Source organism: Mauremys mutica, chromosome 7, assembly GCF_020497125.1.
Source record: "Mauremys mutica isolate MM-2020 ecotype Southern chromosome 7, ASM2049712v1, whole genome shotgun sequence".
Classification (NCBI taxonomy): Eukaryota; Metazoa; Chordata; order Testudines; family Geoemydidae; genus Mauremys; species Mauremys mutica.
In genome coordinates, this window is record NC_059078.1 from 55067824 (window position 1) to 55080559 (window position 12736).

At 50.3% G+C, this 12736-nt stretch overlaps 1 protein-coding gene across 5 annotated transcripts in view; it reads right to left on the minus strand.

Annotated features, from left to right (window-relative positions):
- SORBS1 (sorbin and SH3 domain containing 1) overlaps nt 1-12736 on the minus strand; it is a 313279-nt gene that overhangs the window by 183614 nt on the left and 116929 nt on the right. The window contains exon 3 of one of the 5 annotated variants that reach the window (XM_045024364.1): nt 5090-5185. The exons of the other annotated variants lie outside the window; for them this stretch is intronic. The gene's annotated coding sequence lies outside the window, so the exon portion shown is untranslated. The remainder of the gene's footprint in view (nt 1-5089; nt 5186-12736) is intronic. 5 annotated transcript variants of the gene reach the window in all.

The window sequence follows — 12736 nt, forward strand, 5'->3', positions numbered from 1 at the left end:
TCAAGCGGAGGGTCCCTGGGGTCAATCTTGGGGCCGGTTTTCTTCGACATCTTTATTAATGATCTGGATGATGGGATGGATTGCAGCCTCAGCAAGTTCGCAGATGATACTAAGCTGCAAGGGGAGAGGTAGATACACTGGAGGGATAGGGTCCAGCATGACCTAAATAAATTGGAGGATCGGGCCAAAACAAATCTGATGAGATTCAACAAAGACAAGTCCAGAGTCCTGAATTTATGATGGAAGAATCCCATGCATTGCTACAGGCTGGGTACCAACTGGCTAAGCAGCAGTTCTGCAGAAAAGGACCTGGGGATTACAGTGGACGAGAAGCTGGATACGAGTCAACAGTGTGCCCTTGTTGCCAAGAAGGTTAACGGTATATTGGGCTGCATTAGGAGCATTGCCAACAGATCGAGGGAAGTGATTATTCCCCTCTATTCGGCACTGGTGAGGCCACATCTGGAGTATTGCGTCCAGTTTTGGGGCCCCCACTACAGAAGGGATGTGGACAAATTGGAGAGAGTCCAGCAGAGGACAACAAAAATGATTAGGGGGCTGGGGCACATGACTTACGAAGAGAGGCTGAAGGAACTGGGCTTATTTAGTCTGCAGAAGAGAAGAGTGAGGGGGGATTTGATAGCAGCCTTTAACTATCTGAAGAGGGGTTCCAAAGCGGATGGAGCTCGGCTGTTCTCAGTGGTGGCAGATGACAGAACAAGGAGTAATGGTCTCAATTTGCAGTGGGGGAGGTCTAGGTTGGATATCAGGAAAAACTAGTGCACTAGAGGGTGGTGAAGCACAGGAATGGGTTACCAAGGGAGGTGATGGAACCTCCATCCTAAGTGGTTTTTAAGGCCTGGCTTGACAAAGCCCTGTCTGGGATGATTTAGTTGGGGCTGGTCCTGCTTTGAGCAGGGGGTTGGACTAGATTACCTCCTGAGGTCTCTTCCAATCCTAATCTTCTATGATTGTAAGTCAATTTTGGGGAAAGGATATACAGTCATAAACCTGGGAACCCAGCAACAGACTATATATGAAAATCAAGAGCAAAATACACAGTATACATCTAACTTCCTTCCTATCTGCCAATGAGAATGGCCCACAGGTAACAGTCCCTTGACCTGACTATCTCACCCATCCACAAAACCCCCTCCCATGGCTTGGATCACGTCTGGACCAAGAGAAGGACTCTTGGACTCTGTAGCTGGGTGGTTAGGGCACTGGCCTGCACTATGGGTGACACAGGCCTGATTCAGAGCTGTTTTTTCCATTCCAGATCACTCTGAACCAAGCAGTGCAGTGACTTGATCCTGGGTCTCCCATATATCAGGTCAGAGCCCTAACCACGTGGCTATGGAGTGTGAGAAACGCCCTCTCTCACTCTGTAACCAGACAGCCTTGAACCTGAACACATTACTGAAACCTGTAGTTCTTGGTGAAATTAAATTGCACTGAAAATGTTCTGACTATGTCTAAATACCTGACAGGAAGTGAGATGTAATGCTGAACCTGCCAAGAGTGAAACTGGCCTGTTCCTAAGACCAGGGCAGGTTTATAGAAGATGTGTAATAGATGCCCTCTATTCACAGAATGGGTATAGTCAAGACAACAGCAGTGCCCCATCCTGTACCTATGAGCTGTTCTGGAGGGATCAGCTCTAAGGATGAAAAGGTAATCCAGTCATCACAGCACATCTCTTCCAAGAGGCCATTCCTCACATCAGATGCTGTTTGCAAAGATAAATAACTGGGCTCTAACTTCCTTGCATCTACAATGGGAAAGCATGTGTGTTCGCAAGTCATCCAAGCATTCATGGCCCTCTCCTTGTTTATAGCTTTGCATAACATGCAAGCCTTCATTCCACTATGTTTTTCAATGTTCTCCAATATTTATCATGCACTCTGAACTTTCAGAGCTTCTCTCACAAACCAGGGTTGTTGTTTTTTGGTGGCTCTGAAAGCTTCCCAAATATGGTTATTAAATATCTGAGAGATAAAGAGACCTCACAAATATTCAAAAGCCAAATGAGCTATAAACATTTCAGACTCATAATAAATAAAAAATTGAGAGAAATGATGCAGCAGATTAAAAATCTGAGCAGCGAGATAGCTGTGCAGTTAACAAGAGTATCAAAGAGCCCTTAGAAGGGTCCTACAACACAGTCAAATATGGTTGGAGAATTCCAAAAGGAAACACTTGTGAAGGGTTTGCTGCAGTGATGACTCACAGACAAAATTATCCAGAACACCGCGTGATTTGTAAAATACTTCTTATGTGATGTGGCTCCATTTTTCAGATTTTAAAATAAGGAAATCTGATACAAAGAATCTGTTATAAAAACATGTGCCTAATTTAGCTGGCATTAAACATCCAGCTCAAACTTGGCCGGCTTCCTATACAGAGCTGCTTGAAATTGCAGCTTCACTAGTTGATGTCTTTGTGAGTGTTTGTGTATTTGATCCAGGGCAAAAGCTTGCCACTTCCGTTGTTCCAGGGGCTCTGTGGGGAGCTACTTCCCCTTCAGACTGAGGGACTAAAAGGGGAGAGAAAGCACAGCCTGGGAACTGCCCAGCTAGAATTGGCCTTACTGTGATGCACCCAGAATCGTGGGATCTTGGATGGCTCCTTGATTTCCTTTGCCTGAGCAAATAGGACAGACCCACAGAGAACATCTTTTAGCTGACTCTGCTGGCAGCAGGGAGTATCGCTGTCAAGCCACTACCATAAGCAACAGGAATTGGAGATTAACTGCACTGGAAATCACTTAGCCTCAATGGCTAGCTTAAGTCACCATGAACCAACCAAAGGCAGCTAAGAAAAAGTATTTATAGGACAGTGCAGGGGGGAGAGGAGGAAAGCAAAGAGACTGAAGATGCTGGGCCAAATAAATTCCTGGTAAAAATCCATTGGCATCAATGGCGTTTCATACTCTGGACCAAATTAACTACTGTGAAAGGGACACAGCTACTGGCAGGAAGAGGGTTAACCCTGCCCCTTGCTAATAGTTAGCCATCACTGCACTCTGCTAGCAGGGATGGGTAGATCAGCCCCCTGCTCCTTGCAGGGAGGTGGTTGCATCTTGCTCACATCAGCGGCAAAGTCTATTGAGGGGTAGGGCAGGTGGCAAATGCCTGCCCTCTCTCTGGTTAGGCTGAAGCAAACCATTTGCTCTTGATGATAACACTTTCATACATGGTTATACACATTCTTTCCCCCTCCATTCATGCAGGCAATAACACTTTGGGGTTTTTTACGTTATAACATGGCTGAGCTACCACTGTGTTTCACAAGGCTGTTCAAACAAGATTCTTCTTGTAGTGCACCCAGGGCATTTGACCTGACTTTTGGACCTAAAAGCAGTTGGTCTTCAGTGTCTTTAATAAATAAATTCCACCTCAGGTGCTCAAACACTAGCCCAAGCAAGTCGTGTTCTTTCCCTTAGCAGTCAGCCCCTAGTAAGTTCATCCCTAGGGCCAGATCCTCAGCTGGGGTAAATCAGCACAGCTCCACTGAACTCCCTGGGGGTTGAGGTGCATTTGGCAGAGTTGTGTAGTGCCCCACAGTGGGCCAGGCTATCTGCAGGCCAGGACGGAGGGGAGCTGTGTGGCAGTCGCAGGCCTGGAATAACAGGCTCTCCCACAATTGGCGTCAGTGGGCACACGGCATCATGTAACCATTTCTTTCTTTTGCTTAAATCTGCAAGGTATGTAGCAGTTGAGATGGCTGAGATTAAATATTACACACTGGTCTGGAAACATGTTCTAGCCGTACTTGGAAAGGCTGGTTTCCAGGCTCAGTGTTTCACTACACACAGAGCAGGTTCTCATCTGGGTTAAATACACAGTAAATTACATTTGAATGGTATAACAGTCCCAATAATTATTGGGTCATTTTTCCTAATATTCCACATTTCATCTAATCAGCCACTCTATAACCTATGGCTTACTAGTCAGGGCCCCAAAGGACAGCTAGGATGAGACTTCTACTAGTAAAAACAGGTAGGAGGACCTAGAAAGCCAAGGTTCCCTGCAAATCACATCCACTCCATGAAACAAGGACATGCCTGACTCACTCAGCATGGATGTAGATTGACCTTCTCAGAGCCTGACTCATCCCTGTGCTGGAGGAATGCCTAAGCAGGACCTACACCTGCACCACAGCCCCTTTCAGCCTGCCATACAGGTGGAAAAAAGTGCTAGGGCTATGATGAAACCCACCTTGATCCTACACACACTATGGCAAAACTTCCATTGGCCCATAGGCTTCCCTGCAGCAAAGCATTTGAGCATGTGCTTATATATTAAGCAAAGCAGTTTTAAGCACATGCATAAATGCAGGCACATGCTTAATCGCCACTGAAGTCAATGGTGCTTTGCTGAATAAGAACAGACTGCTAAATGAGGGTCCTAAAGATAAGGGGAAGACTATCGTCTTGTACAATTTATTCTGTTGTTTGCTACCAGACACTTACAGTTCAGAAACAAGTAAGGGAGAATCCTGAACAGTGTTCTCTCTAATTTCCCACACAAGTGTGGAATGAATTCTGTAATGTACACCAATATGAAAGTGATGTGTTACAAGAGGTGCAGGTTCTGGCTGGGGATGCAGGCTGCCCTGGGGCTCCGGCGGGGAGAGAGAACTCCCCCCCAGCTCTCTTTCCCCGAAGCAGCACCTGGGCTGGGGAAGAGGCACCTCTCCCCGCCATGGCAGCTCCAAGGATGGGGCTGTGGGATAGGCTCCTCTCCCCCAACCACGGCAGGTTGCGGGCTGGGCTGAGTTGGGGCCAGGGCACCTGTCCCCAGACGCAGCAGGTATGGGAGACAGGCGCCTCTACCCCGGCCACGGCAGGTCCAGGACGGGCCTTGGTTTGGACTGGGGGAGGGGTGCCTGTCCCCTGGCCACGACAGGTCCACCGGGACTGGGTTCCCTGAGTGCCTGCACAGCTCTTAATAGGCTGCTGTGCAGCCACACAGCTTACAAGAAACTTATATCCTGAAAAGGCTCTGCATTCACCAGGCGATAGGTTTAGTTACTAAACTTGCTTCACTTCAGTCTGTGTTACACATTCAAAAGCAAAGATACATACATTGCAGTGAAAGTGGTTTTCTTCAGAAGACAGACAGTGATATCCATTAGTAAGCTGGGGTCACTAGTAAATGCTTACTGGCAGTTGAAAGAATTTCTGAAATGCAAGAAACCTTGTTTTACTTCTGTGATCCAGCCTTGAACCTTCCTTTATTCTGGTTGTGATTTGCATCTATAGGCCCCCTTTACTAGAGGGGCCTCACTCTGAACTATATTGGAAGTGTTCCAGTTGGAGAGATCCTGTGTGCTGCAGTCTAGCCTTAAAGACTACAACTCCCATGATGCCTTGGGGAAAGAGTGAGAGACTTCCTCTTCCAGGGAGTGCAGGGAGAGGAGGCAGTTGGGCTCCATTTTGCAGGGGTATGGGGGCTGGAGGGAAGCCAGATTGCTTGTATGGAGCTCTGTCCATACCAGGAGTGTTGCTAACTGCTGCTAGGAAGCCAGACACTGCTGCGGAGAGCCTGATGGGGTTTTGATTGAGCAGCAAGCTTCAGAGGTGGTTGTAGAGTTGCCAGGTGTCCCGAACACCTGGTCAAAAAGGGACCCTGGCAGCTCCGGTCAGCACCACCTGGCAGCTCCAGGTCGGCAGTGCAGCAGGGCTAAGGCAGGCTGCCTACTCGGCTCTGCACAGCTCCCCAGAAGCAGTGACATGTCCCTCAGCTCCTAGGCGCAGGGGCAGCCAGGCAGGCTCAATGCGCTGTCCCCACCCCAAGTGCTGGCTCCGCAGGAACTGTGGCCAATGGGAGCTGTGGAGGCAGTGCCAGAGGGCGGAGGCAGTGCGCAGAGCTGCCTGATCACCCCTTTGCCTAGGAGACAAGGCACAGGACGCTGCTTTCGGGGAGCTGCCGGAGGTAAGCCTGGAGCCTGCACCCCGTATGCCCTCACGTGCCCCAAACCCCTGCCCCAGCCCTGAACCCACTCCTGGAGCCCACACACTGAACCCCCTTCCGCACTCCAACCCACTGCCCCAGTCTATAACTGCCTCCTGCATTCCGAACCTTTCAGCCCCACATCAGAGCCCCATCCTGGATCCCACAGCCCAACTCCCTGCTCCAGCCAGGAGCTCCCTCCCACACCCTGAATCCCTCATTTCTGGCCCAATCCTGGAGCCTGCACTCCCATCCAGTGCTCTTACCCCGTTTCACACCCTAACCCCCTACCCCAGCTTGACGAAAATGAGCAAGTGAGTGAGGGTGGGGGACAGCGAGCGACAGGAGGAGGGATGGAGTGAGAGGGCGGTGCCTTGGGGCAGGGCTTCAGGGAATGGGTGAAGCAGGGAGTGGGACAAGGGTGTTTGCTTTTGTGCAGTTAGAAAGTTGGCAACCCTAGGTGATTGGTGGTTGGAGCCAGGGCAGAGACTATGAGCAGGGGGTTGGACTAGATGACCTCCTTCGGTCCCTTCCAACCCTGAGATTCTATGATACCTAGAGCTGACTGAGGTGTGCCTGCAGTGAAGGATCTGAGAGTAACCCCCACTCTTGTTTGGGAAAGTACTTGCAAGGGAAGGGACACAGCAGAGAGACTGAGTCTGAGGAGAGGCAGAATGATCATCCCATGGAACCAGACCCAGAGCTGCTGACATTTGGTGGGGCCAACTCCAGTCGTCAGAGGAGTTGTGCAGCTTGTTGTGTTGGCTGTACTGATACACAGAACCTACAGAGTTCTGTCTCCAGCTTCAGATCTTCAAGCGTGTCCACACAAGCAGGTGTCTAGGACTCCGAAATCCAGAGGAGTGTACACTCCGGGGTGGGGTAAATGGTGGCAGTGTAAATGCCAGTTAGATCCGTTTCATTTATTACTGTATTGCTATATTTGTTAATTGATTTTCTCAACTGCCCCCTGTGGATTTAAATTAGTAGTGACATATAATCTTAGTCTGTTATACCGTTTCTTTAAATTGTTAAATAAAGGGGTGTTAACTTTAATTTAAGTATATTGGATGTATATTATTTATAATTGGTATTTTTGAGTTAACACCCAGGCCACAGACTATTATTAGACTGGGTTTATTCCTGGAGGTTCCCAAGGCTAAGTGTGTACAGCCAGCTAAAGTTGCTGCCAATTGTAAATTCCTTTAGGAGTAAAGGGACTGCAGCAGAGGGATGGATAGAGGATTCCCACCTATTCATCACCACCACTGGGATACTCAGGATCTCCTTTAATGTCAAAAACATCAGGCACCCATGCACACAAGTGAGGGTTGCCTGCTCCCAAGTAGCCCAGAGAGGAAAAGAGGGGTGGGGGGGTTAAACATCATTCATGGGAAAGTGTGTGGTAATGCCGTGACACTCAGAACTCACCCCCAAAGTGCAAGTCCTTTGGAAAGAAGGGGGAGAGGAAAGGTCACATTTTGACTTATAGAACCCAATATGTTTTTGCAGTTAGATTGGTCCTGCTAGTGAAGGCAGGGGGCTGGACTCATAAGGACTCAATGACCTTTCAAGGTCTCTTCCACTTCTAGGAGATTGGTATATCTCCAATTATTTTTTTATTTTAGAAGATTCCAATAGGATTCTGGCTGCACTCGACCTGCATGTTTTGTGGTCTCCACTGAAAGCTGGACCTAACCTCCACTCTCCTTCCTCACAAGCACTATCAATCTGCAATGCCACACACAGTGTCACCCCGGGGTCTAGTCTGATGTTAGCAGGGGTGAGCTGGAGCCGGTTCGCAGGGGTTCGCGCGAACCCGTTGTTAAATTTAGAAGCGGTTTTAGAACCGCTTGTTAACTAGCTTCCCTGCGAGGGAAGCTTTGATGGGCTCTGCCTGGGAAGCCTGTAATTCCTCCTCCCGGCCGCCGGGGGGCGCTGCGCTGTGCTGCGAGAGCCATGTGAGCTGCCTCCTGGCCCTGTTGCTGCTCCTGCTCTTTGGACCTCTGGCCCTGGGGCTCCGGCTGCGTCCTGCTGCTCCCAGCCGCTCCCCGTGTGAGTGTCTGCGCCCCTCCCCCGCCTTCCCTGCCCGCAGCCCCCAGCCACCCTCCGCCGCCCCCTGCCAGCCCCAGCCCCCTGCCTGCCCCTGCCCCCAGCCAGCCCCAGCCAGCCCCTGCCCCCAGCCACCCGCAGCCACCCCCCTGCCTGCAGCCACCCCCCTGCCCGCAGCCACCCCCCTGCCCCCAGCCACCCCCCTGCCCCCAGCCACCCGCAGCCAGCCCCTGCCCACAGCCGCCCTCTGCCCCCAGCCAGCCAGCCCCTGCCCCCAGCCAGCCCCAGCCAGCCCCCTGCCCGCAGCCAGCCCCCTGCCCGCAGCCCCTGCCACAGCCACCCCCTGCCTGCAGCCAGCCTCTGCCCACAGCCGCCCACAGCCACCCCCTGCCCACAGCCACCCGCAGCCCGCCCGTCTGCATCACCTGCCCACAGCCAGCCCGTGTCACTCCCTGCCTCCAGCTAGCCCTGCCCCACGCCCCTATCTGCAGCCAGCCCCACATCCACTGGTGCCCTGTAGTTTCCAGGGCAGTAACCCTGCACACCTGCTTTAATGGGGGGGGGGCAGGGAGCAGCTGGGACCCACACATGTGCACACCCTAGAGTGACCAGACAGCAAGTGTGAAAAATCGGGACGGGGGTGAGGGGTAATAGGAGCCTATATAAGAAAAAGACCCAAAAATTGAGACTGTCCCTGATCACCACCCACACATGTGAAACGGAGCTCATTTCTAGTTCAGCCCCATCTTTTTAAAAAAGAATTTAGGTAGGGTTAAAATACATCTGTATTTTCCTGGACATGTCAGGCTTTTCGGTTCTTAATCACCTCCTGGGAAAATATGGACGTATGGTAACCCTATTGGTACAAAAAATACATGCTGTCGCACATCCCTTAAATCAGAACTTTTTATAGGGAACCCGTTGTTAAGATTTTGGCAGCTCATCACTGGTGTTAGCCCAGGGGTGGGCAAACTACAGACCGTGGGCCGAGCTGTTTTAAGCTGGGCTGCAAGCTCCCGCTGGGGAGCAGGGTTGGGGGCTGCACTATGCGGCTCGTCCCTGCTCTGGTGCTCTGTCCGGGGCGCTGGGTCGGGGGCTGTATCATGCAGCTCGGCCCCGCTCCGGCCGGGGCGCTGGGTCAGAGGCCACACCATGCGGCTCAGCCCCGCTCCAGCTGGAGCTCTGGGTTGGGGGCTGCACCACACAGCTCCCAAAAGCTGCGCCTGAGTCATAGTATCATAGAAGAGTAGGGTTGGAAGACCTCAGGAGGTCATCTAGTCCAACCCCCTGCTCAAAACAGGACCAACTCCAACTAAATCATCCCAGCCAGGGCTTTGTCAAGCTGGGCCTTAAAAACCTCTAAGGATGGAGATTCCAGCACCTCCCCAGGTAACCCCACTCTGGCTCTTACACGCTCCAATGGGAACTGCAGAAATGGTGCCTGCAGATGGGGCAGCATGAAGACCCACCTGGCCATGCCTCTGCATAGGAGCCGGAGGAGGGACATGCCACTGCTTCCAGGAGCCACTTGCGGTAAGCACTGCTCAGAGCCAGCATCCCTAAGCCTCTCCCCATGTCCCAACCCCTTGCCCCAGCCCTGATCCCCCTCCTGCTCTCCAAACCCCTCAATCCCAGCCCAGAGCACCCTCCTGCACCCAAACCTCTCATCCCATGCCCCACCCCAGAGCCCGCACCACCAGCCAGAGCCCTCACCCCCTCCCACACCCCAACCCCAATTTTGTGAGCATTCATGGCCCACCATACAATTTCTATTCCCCGATGTGGCCCTCAGGCCAAAAAGTTTGCCCACCCCTATACTAGCCTATAATCACCACAGGTTGGCGCCAAGTTGGTAGCAGATCAAGCATCTCATCTGGGTTCCACAGCACAGTCCTCTTAGTCTGCATTCACTGTCCTGTGTCCCATTCTCAATGGCTCCTGGTTCCTCTCTGAGCCAGGCTGAGCGGGATTCATTCCACAACTGAGTTGAAATAAGCCATATAAGCACTTTCCAAGTATGCAAAGTGGCATCCTTCCCCCACCCCTTATATAGTCAGAGCCAAGGAAAACACACATGGCTAGAGTTTCACTAGCTCCCCATTAGGCCAGGATCCCACAGGCACATTGATTACATAGGATTGTGACTAGGGACTTCACAAGGAAAAAGCTAAGTAAATACACTCTGTAATCTGCACTGAATCTGGACAGAAGAGCAACTTGACACACAACCACAATATGTAAGGAAAAAGCTGGATTCAGTTGGCAGATTTCCCAAGGAAATGCATTGTGCCTTTTTAAAGCAAATTAGCTGAGAATGGTGACAGATCAGAAGCATTGGAAATTAAAGCACTACTCGGCCTTCTCCAAAGCCCACTGAAGTCAATGCAGCTTCTCTGCAAAATCCACAGAATGATATGGGCAACTGCTTCCCCTCACTGACCTATCATAAGGAGGTAGCTGGGGATTCTGCAGTCGGTGGGTCTAACCTCAGCTGTGCCATGGAGGCCCTGTGTGACTGTGGGCAAGTCACTTTTAATGTCTCTGTTCTTCTCCCATCTGTAAAAGGGAGGATAATAATACCATCTTCATAAGGCGCTTTGAGATCTCCAGCTGGAAAGCACTATGGAAGTGCTGACTGCTACTAATATGCTGGAGCTCTTTTGGAAGCCACCTCTGGGAGGAGACTCCAGGAGTTCAGTCACTGTGCTCATGCCACATTCAGCCTCTGCACTGAGTCCTACAGAATGTGCCAAAAGTTAGAACCAATCATGACAGATTCCAGCTCACTAGGAACTAGACTGATTCCAGCAACTCACTTCAGCAGCAATAACCTTCAGTCTCTTGATTTGTGTCAAATTCCGGCTGGCTGACCCTGAACTAAACGGTTCTGAGTGCTGTTCTGAACACCTGGAGTTATCCAGTCCCCAAACTGCAGCCTTGAACTTCCCAGGGTAGGAAAAGAGCAGAAATGGCTGGGCAGGGACAGTAAGCCAGAGAAGCAGCTCAGCAGTTGTTCAGCAATCAAACTGAGAAGGGAGAAGCATGTCCATAGTTCCTATGGACAGGAGAGCTACCATCACAGCACAGACAAACAGGGTTGAGGGCCTAGTCATTCTTCTTAAAATGATAAAGTGCTTCTATTTTCACCTGGGAACAATGGAAGTAAAACAGAGAGGAAGGATGTGGTTAAGGCATCAGATTGGAAGTTACCCCAGCTCTGCCACAGATTCCCTGTAACATCACGGCCAAGTCACTTAACTCTTGATGCCTCGGTTTCCCCACAGTAAAATGGGGCTAATCCTACTTTCCTCCCTCATAGGGAAAGCACTGAATGGAGGGCAATGCCAAGGTGCCAAATCATGTTATTTTACTGACTCAACTTCTGGAAATCAAATCAGCCATTTCCATAAAGTGAGACTCTAGTGCAGTGAGATCTGAGGAGTTAGAAATTATGGCATTTTGCCATGAGGGAGTGCGCTGGGTGGAGCTGCACTTCCCCAGTAGGGGCACACAGGGCTCACTTTCCCCTAGCTCCCCAAATCACCGGGCTAGTGCCCTCATTGCACCATCACTTGGAATGGAATAGCCTGCTCCCTCTAACTCTATGGGCTGGTGTGCATTGAGAGCCAATGCTCTGCTCCTTTTGGCTTGCGTCCCTGTGGATGCATATAGCAGCAGAGTGGCACTCCCTTGAGTACAGGGGTGCACTTGCCCTGGCTCCTGTGTGGGAGTGGGGGAGATTCGGGCACTCACCCCTACTCTGTGCACCGCACTATGGGCTGGGGGTAGCCTGCCTGAAGCCAAGCTGGTTTTCATCAGCGTTCTTTAGAAAGCAGAAGGCGAATGTCAGTACAGGAGCGTTGTTTACTGAGCACAGTATGTTATGGAAACATCTTTTAACATGGATAATTATTGCATGGAGAGGCATCATTTGACTATGAATTGCTAGTGACAGGTGACAGTGCTGCTGGCAATTAGTCTGAATTGCCATGCAAATTGTTAGCAGCAGCCCATAAGCAGATAGAGAGATCTGTTAGGAGAATAGCTGTGGAAGCTGAATGCACCATTACCTGCATAACTAGCTGTCAGTGCTAAATGTCAAAGCTACACAACTGGGAGGATCAGAATGCTGTTTACCATAAGGACTACTTGACATCTTAATAGATTTCCTAAACAAAGACAACTTAGCAACCCCAGACTCCTGTCTCTTACATCAACAAGTCACTTTTTATTTTAAACGTTGCTAACACCACTTACTGTCTGTATGGGATGGTGATGAACATCCAGAACAGTGGTCTTGCATCAGTCAATCCCCAGCAATGCCAGCATGATAAGCAAGGTGAAGAGGAAACATCAGAACCAAAATACTTAAGCCTTATTTAGTCTCAGTGAAAGCTGGAGTATGTCACCCTGATTTACTGCCAAGCCACCACTTCTGGAGTTGGTTTCTGATGGAAGTATCTACAGAAATAAAGTGATATAACCCAGTCCTAAATAATGAGAAACAGCTCTGAAATAGACCATCATGGCAAATAGAAACTATGCCATTGAAAATGGCAAGTCTCTGACTGCATCACAGGACGAGTCTTGTTAGCAAACCATCTGTGCTTCTCATTATGAAGCTAAGTGCGAAGCTGATGATAATAGTGAGATTTTGAAATTCTGTAGCACTGGGCAGCTCAGGATCTGTTATTGTGAAATATGAGTGTTGCCCCCATTTTATTGAT